Below are 8,364 nucleotides of genomic sequence, written 5' to 3'. Positions count from 1 at the left end.
ACAGAAGGTGCTGAGCACTGTGAAAACATTGGGATCACTGAGTCAAGGTGCTGAAAGCTAACCCAAAGCTGCCCATCATGTCCTTCAAAAGGTTTTCTTCACCTCCTAAAAGCCTCCTTGGACCCATATGAGGTTGTATCCCACCAGCGTGGTGATGCATGTTAAGGTAGTTGTGTGACATAAGGAAAAAGTACAGACAGTGAGCCCCTAGGACAGGTGATGAGCAAATACCCTGCCCTGTCCTCTGCTGGGCCAAAGATGCTTCAGATCACTGCACTCAGGCCCTTGATTTGGGTTTTGGATGCTGAGTCTGTGAAGGACTCAATTTATCTTTTTCTTCCACAAGACAGAGAAGAAAAATTATTAATTTCACCTTGCAATTAGACGGGTGAAAGAGGCCTGACTGGTTTTTATCACTTTCATTGGTAGCGTGAACACAACATTGCAAACACATCTCAAACATGTTATATGGGGATGCGGAAAAGAGGACTGTTTTATTTAAATTAAAACAAACTTTAAGATTTAAAAAAGCATTTTCTCCCCATAAAGGACTGTTTTCAAAATGAGATACATGAAATATCATACATTTCATAAAAGTTCCTTTTGTCTATATGCTTTTTATTATTTACTTTGGGTAACCTGAACATACAAATTGCCACAATTAACTGATTTGCATGCACAAACACAGTGATTATTATTACCCAGAGAAAAACATGTAAGTAGATACACTTCTTGCATGCATTTAATTTTGTAGCAAGCCTACTTTTTATAAATAGCAAACCAAAATCCCTTTATATCATCACTTCTACTTGTTGACAGGGATGGGAAGTCAATTGTCCTTAACCCTCTCTCTCTCTCTCTCCGTGAACCTTGTCTTGCAACACTTTTAAAAATGTGGATTCTAATAATTTTCTTTATAACATATGAAAGATTTATCTTAAATGTGAGCGAGAGAAACACTTTGCAAGATATTAAAGCCTTGTTTAATAGGAGCACCGTAGTCACAAGTCCATATTTGCTCAATTGTCCTGTGAGTTTTCCTTGTTTTACTCTCTGTACCCATTTGCTAAATTATTTAAGAAGTTTAAAATATAATATATGACAACTAGTAGCTTGTTAAAATAAAATATATCATGTGCCAGCTTCAGTGGGTTGAGTAAGGATATAATCTTTAAAGTTGGTTGGACATTTTTCAGCAAACTATATTTTTCACAGGAAAAAATCAAAAGCTGCAAGAGACCCCCAATACTCATGCAAGAAAGTAAAAAAAAATCCCTAGCGCTGATTTTGAAAAAGTTTAAAATATTTTTCAAAAAGTTTAAAAGATCATCAAAATGTCCCATCTTAACTTCTTTGGACTGAAAAGTGTGAAGAGACTACAATTTAAAGCAGTTTGTATTTCTAAACCTGCAGTTAACCACCATAAAAAATGTTAAAACCTGAGATTTAAAAGAAGAAACTCAAATGAAATATTTGGAAATAACTTAGTTAAACTGCTTTAGACCATCCGAACCCAGGGTTCTACTTTTCCTCGGTAATCAGTCAGTGAAAAACCCCAAAGGCTCACTTTCACGTTGATTCGGAATGAGAGAAAAATGAAAAACAAAAAGAGGAAACCCCTTTCCAACCAGGAAACCTTTCCCAGCCCCATTCCAAGGAAGGCAGAGCATTTGCCCTTCATCCATTCCTGCAGCTACAGGAGGCTTGCCCAAAGCCACCTGCTGCCAGCCATGCCTCTATCAAACCACCCCCCACCCCCCACCCCCCCCCCAATTTTTTCCTTTGGCAAAAGAACAGTTAACTGAGAAACCACTCACGCTATCCCCGGTTGCTATTTTCCAGCAGTATTGCACTGCATTAAAACGCACCAGGTTTTGGACAGGGTAAATCCTGGTGCTGTAAATCGCTTCCGCGAAGGTGTTACTTGGGTTTACCTCTTGGCCACCGCGCTCCTTTCCGGCAGGCTCTCTCCCCAGGGAAGGGGCGAGCTCTGTCCCCTCAGCTGGCCAGCAGTCCCGTCAGGCGACGACGGCGGGCTGTGCTTTGGCACGGCTGCAAGCACCGCGCCGGGCGAGGAGGGTGGCGAGTGAAGCGCCCCAGCCAACTGTCCTGTCTCACGCAGGGCACAGCAAACCTTTTCTTTTAAGGTCAGAACTGGTCTGGACCAGAGAAAGGAAAACTTTTCTGTCCCAAAAACAACCCCCGGGTGGTCTGGAGCCAGCACTTTCTGGCTCGGTCACAACCTCCACATCAGGGCTGCGACAAGCGCGTGCCGTGTTGAGGCAGCACGCGGCTTGTTGAGACTAATAACAGATGGGGCATGCCGGCTCACACCGCCCCGGCCACCCGAAAATGAGGGAGAGCCTTTGAAACTTGCTGTACCCGGAGAGCTATAAACCCATGAAAACTCATTTGCAAGCCCTGGATGGGGGATCAGTCGCCAGGGAGGTGGAAAACTTCTGCGCTGTTTCTTGCTGGTTTTTCCTCACGGAAGGCAGCTGGGGAAAGGACAGGGAAACAATGGGAGATTAATGATTCTACTGCAGCCGGGGGACGGGCAGAGCTATACAGCAAAGGGAGGGCTGGGAGGGCAGGGGCTCGGTCAGGAGAGCTGCACTAGCCTGGGGCGATGCAGATACAGGGGAACTTGGTTCTCACCCCTTGAAATGACAAATATTGGGGGAAAAAGTGGCTTTATAGACTTTCTCCCACTTCAGCTGTTAAGGCAAGGGCTGCAGAAAGAAATTCAACCCCTCCTAAAACCAACAGCTTAGCTCCCACTGAGGTCAGAGTAGGTAGGGTTTCATCCTGGTAAACACGGCTGGCCGGGTCACTATTAAATCTAGCATCTGCAAGAAGTTTTATCTCAAAAGAAGAGCTAATGAAAATGCATGGCTATATGTAAATTGTAAAGTACCCCTTAAAGAAATGCTTTCTCAGACCTGTTTTTTTGGAGGTACCTGACCCAACAAGCTGAAGGGTATAGCTTGTCCAAGGGAACAATGCTAAAAGGTGAGTAACAGCAGAGAGTTTCCCAGCACGGAGGATTTTTTATTCGAAAGCAAGGAAGAGTGGCCTCGCTTTGCTGGCTTAGCTAGTGTGAGAGGGCTCCCACCGCTTTCCAAAATCCAGCTGCCTCAAGCAGTGCGACTGAAAAAGGAGGTATTAAAAATTATAAGGCAATTCTAGTAGGTGGGCCTAAAACTTTCATTTTGCTCAGCTGAGCTGGCCGCGAGGCTCCCTGGCCTCCCACACGCTTTGACGGCACCGCACTCCTCCCGCACCGGCCGCCGGTGGCCAGCTCTGCTTTCTCCATCGGTGCTACCAAGGAAAGAGAGCAAAGGCTGATGAAATTCAGCACTTTCTGTTGACAAATGGGAACTTCTCTCAGTAAGGCAGAAGTGAAGTCATTGCTGTCTGCCGCTCGTCACATGCAAGAGCAGAACATCCTCCACGCGGGGCTGAGAAGAAGCTGGTGTGGGAAAGGAAGGGCATTGCCTTGCAGCCAGTGCTATAATGCTAAATAACAGGAGCCATCAATCAGTTCTCCACCGAGGTATATTGACACAACAAAATACACCAGCTTCTCAGGCTACTCCCCCCACTTCTGAACCCGCAGCATATCTTCCCACCGGCAAAGCTGTTCTGTTCATTTGATGATACCAGGATTTGCTTCTGTTTTGCACCTATGCTGCCCTTATTCAGCCCCACAGTTACACTCAGCTACTCCCCTACAAGCTGTTGGGGCGGGGGGGAGCAGAAGGGGACCCCAACACACACTTCATCACCAAAGCCAGCCGTGCTGTGCCGGCCACTCCATCCCATTAGCCAAGGAGTGAGCAAACATGGAGCACGGGGATAAAGCCATCTCTCTTGCCCTTCCCTCCCCTCCTTCCCGGGCAGAGGAGAGAAGCAGAAAGCATATCCTATTTCATGCCTCTGGCATGTGGAAGTAAGAACATTATTTTGTAATAATCTTCTTATTAAAGATCAGATGATGGCTGATGATGAAGCGCCGTTCGGAGGAGCCCCGTCAGTGGGCTCATTGTCGGCACCAGCAGCTCTGCTCGGGTGAGCTGCAGGCAGCCCTTCTCACGCAGCCCCGTGCCGCCCGGCCGGCTGGTTTTGGGCTCCCTCGCTGCCATCTCCAGAGGGACAGCGTGGGGTCACAGCAGGGCCACAGGCTCAACTTTTGTCTAATAGCAAACCCAGCCTGGACTGGAAAACACAAAGGGCACGGTTGTGGAGTTATTTGAAATGCTAGAGCTGCTTTCCTCTGTGTGATAGAAAGCAGATCCCCTCTCCCCTTCTTTCATTTAAAGAGTAAAACTTTTGTGGTTTTGATTTTCTTCCTCCGTTTGCCTAGTTTTAAAAACCACATTCCCTGTTCACAGGTAGCTTTATCTTGGCTATTTTTCACATCAATGAAGATACCAAAGAAAATGGCCCCCTCCCTGGTGGACACATTATTGGTGTCAGGCTTAAGGTTTTCAGCTTTTCAAAGTCATTTTGAGGGCTTTATAAAGGCCCTTAAGCTTTTTTAAGCTTTATAAAGGCCACCTGGGAGGGAGCTCACCCCACAATACAAAGACAGTGGGTTGCTAACAGACAGACCTGCCCCCCCAAGAGGCACTAATTCTAGAGCTGCACTTGGAGATTTTGCTACCTACGAAGCAAGCGTAAGAGCTAGACCCATACCTGTGGTCTCACCGATAGCGCAGACCACCCAGCAATCTTTTTGGCGTTTAGGACCATGACCTCAAAGGCTGCACAGAGCCCTTGTGAATAGTAACTGGGAATTGTCAACTAGTCATCAACTTCAGTGTGCCAACACACAGAGCTCCGGGGGGGTCCCAAACACGCAACCCCTCCAGCTGGGCTGTCATCGCTTTCAGCAACACGGGGAAGTTTCATACAGCTGTAGGTGGCTCTGGGATCAGTATCTCCACCATGCAGAAGGTTTTGCGTGGCTACATGAGACATTCATGTGTGAGCTCTCTTTCACCAAAGGTCCCTCCTGTTGCAGCAGCTAAGCAGAGTAGCACCTCGGGTATGCTGAAACAAGAGTAGGGGTGCAGTTAAACTGACCTCAAGTGTCGTACAGAAAAAAGGGGTTTATCCTCTTATCACTGATACGCCCAGAGATGATGTACCTGCTCTACTGTGCTCTCATGGGTTGTGTGTTTTGCCCTGAGTTAAATACCGAGCTACAGCTCAATTACCATCATGCTGGTCACTGCTGGGATGGCACAGGATTACAGCAACAATCAGCTTTCATTTGGAATTAGAAATATAAACATGTTGCCTATGTAAACAGAAAAAAATATATATATAGACAGAGTGAGTGCATATGCGTGTGATAAAGGTAATAACTTTCTGAGAGCCACACCTGGTGGTGATGTGTCAAGGGTAATACCTTGGTCATCAGAGAACTTTAAGTGTGAAGCGCTCTCTGTGGCACAAAATACACCAAACAGTAGGTATTACCTCCTTCATAATCATCAGGAAAAGCTGACCAGCAGCCCTACACACCGTGGAAGAGTCTCCAAGCGGAGAAGTGGGGAAGTACCTAATTTTAGCATAAACGGAGTCCTGCCTTGAGGACTGCATGGAAATGGGAGCCTGAGGAAAGGAAGCCCCCGTCTCTGCGGGTGCTGCAGTCGTGCCTCGCGTGCCAGGGCACCCCATGGAGACAGGCGTTCATGCGATGCATAGAAACCACACTGGGGGAAGGTTTTGGAGAGTCTTATCACTCTTCGGTCAGTCATGGCACTGAAATATGAATGTGTTACACAGAAGAAATGATACAAATCCAAATCTGTCTCTGGAGGTGATTTTATAGGGCTCCCATTGTGTCTGAACTTACCAAGCAAAGCCTTCATTTCCAATCTGATCCAAAAATCACTGAAGCTAAGTGCAGCCAGTTCACTGCTTCAGGACACTTTGGAGCAGGCCCTTTCTGAACCACAGAGGGAACACATTTTGGAAAGGAAAAGAAATACATTATGTTAATTGTGCAAAACATTTTTAGCATCCCTTAGAAATGGGCACATTTACCTGCAAGCTGGCAAAGATCATTTAAGTAATAGTTAAAATTCAAAAGACATTTCATTACAAATTGAATCATTCATGCAATAGCAGAGCAGTTTTGCCTTTTCATTTCCCCTCAAACATTTTGTGCTGCACAGAATGCTTTTGTACTCATTATTTTTGCAAAATTACCTGCCAGGTCAACTTTCAGCAGGAATCACAGGTGAGAAATTCAGGAGGGGCAGGTGAAGCTGGAAGAAAGTGGAGGGCCTTTCCCCGGTAAAGAGTTGAGTTTTAGTTTTGATGTAACAGAGCGCTCAGATAAAAACACAAATTAAATACAACTAGCATGAAAGGACTTAGACACTGAAATGAGGCAGAGATGAAGATTATCCTATAGGCTAATTACAAGCAACTCTGAGCAGTCAGAACATTTTTACAGCATCTCTCCTGCCGTGACTCACGTTTACGACTCACCTTGGGTCGCCCCTCAGGTGGCAGCCAAAGGACGGGGCCATGCACACCCGCAGCGGTGGGAGGTGGCTGTTGCAGACCGGCCAGCACAGCCCTAACTCCGCCAGCCCCAGCAATGTGTTGACACGAAAACAGGGAGGCAGGGTGGGTAAACGTGCCTGTTTCAGCTGGCTTGCCTTCATCTGCGGCTCGGTGTGATCTGTCTCTGGGGGAAACCTCCGGCTGCCTGTGTCCCGCTGCATCATGGAAATACTCGCAGCTGGAGTGGAGCAGAGTGTTTTCGGTGGCAGGGGGTGGCCAGTGGGAAGGACAAGCGGGTTCACCCCACAGCAATGCCAGATGCATACATGGGTTTTGCTCTCAAGCTTTTTCTTAAACAAAGGGAAAACAAACAAACTTCATAGTTTTGCACAGCAGCACGCCATTGTATGTAGCTCACCACAGTTCCTGTGGGAAGTCTATTACTCCCATCTCTGTGGGTTTCAGCAGTGTGGAGAGAAAAAAGGAAAAAAATTTTAGATACTACCCATCCTACTAGGATTGCTGCCCCAGGCACCTTCCTCCTGGCCTCCCATGGGATGGCTGCACATCCCAAACAGGCCCCAGACAGCTTCGTTCTCACATGGGCAACCGAAGCCGTGAGTGACCACTGCTGAAGAGCACCAGCAACCTCCTCCCTGCTGAGCCCATGTCTCCCAGAGCCTTCCTGCCCAATTTAATGCCTGAAGTTTTCTCTAACAAGGACATTGTGGTGGGTCAAAGATAGGAGCAAGCAAAGCCAACAGCCCGGAGAACAGCAGCAACATGTGGTGCTCATGAGACCAGGACACCACCACAAGCACTTCAATAGTGCGACTTTTCCTAGCCAGGATTGTAGAAAAAATCTTGTCCTCCAGCTGATATTATTTTGCCAGCAACCCTCATGGTCTGCAGATAGAGCTGTGCTGGTGGGAGGGAGCAGCTCTTGGCTTTGCCTGTGTCATGAAGGACGTGGTGTAACTACAAGAGGAGAAAAAAATGCTCTTTCAGCACCACATTGCACATGGGTGACAGAGGCAGTGACACAGCTGTGCTCATGGGGCGAGAACGGCAGCAGCTTCTCCTGTGCAGAGAGGCCCCAAGCTTGAGCTGATCCCAATCTGTAACTGAACACAGGTCCTTAAGGAAAAGCCATTGTTACTGTGTAATAGCTATTGGCAACCTACACAAAGCAACTGGTTTCATCCCATTTCTTGGTGGAAACATGCTTATAGCCTGTGTTAACCCAATGGCTACTGTATCAGTGTGACCAAAGACTTTTTTTTTTTTTTTTTACGCTTCCACACAGCCTTTCCAAAAAGTCATCACTGATGGGCATTTTTGGGGAGGGGAGTGGCGGTGGGGTGGGGGTGTCAGGCCAATAAATACGCAAAATCAAAGCCAAACAGGGAGACAAATTCTCTACCCTGATCCTCTGCTCCTTTCCAACTCTATTAGATGATCTTTGTGGGACCAAAAAGAGACTCAGAAGACAGAAGCTGCCCAGGACTCCGTGGGGAAGGGCTGGTTCCGGAGGCCTTTCCTCCCTCCAGCTGCAGCAGATCCTGGGGAGAAACCTTCAGGTTTGACCTTCAGGGGCCCTCCACCTGCCTCGGCACTGGTATCCACCTCCTGCTGGACCTGTTTTGGTCAGAGCCCTTCTCTTTCCTCACCCTGTTGTAGCAGGAAAGTTCAAGGTGTCCTGGCAGCAGGGAGCTCCTTTGCTCCACCCTCTGTCCTGCACACTGGCTCTCTGAGCTTATTGAGGATTTGCTGAACCAGAGCTGCCGGCAACAGTGACCTGATCTGCACGGACGCTCGGGTGGGAGCTGGACCCCCGGC

The sequence above is a fragment of the Pelecanus crispus genome, chromosome 1 (genome assembly GCF_030463565.1).
Source record: "Pelecanus crispus isolate bPelCri1 chromosome 1, bPelCri1.pri, whole genome shotgun sequence".
Classification (NCBI taxonomy): domain Eukaryota; kingdom Metazoa; phylum Chordata; class Aves; order Pelecaniformes; family Pelecanidae; genus Pelecanus; species Pelecanus crispus.
Note: the sequence above shows the minus strand (reverse complement) of the source record.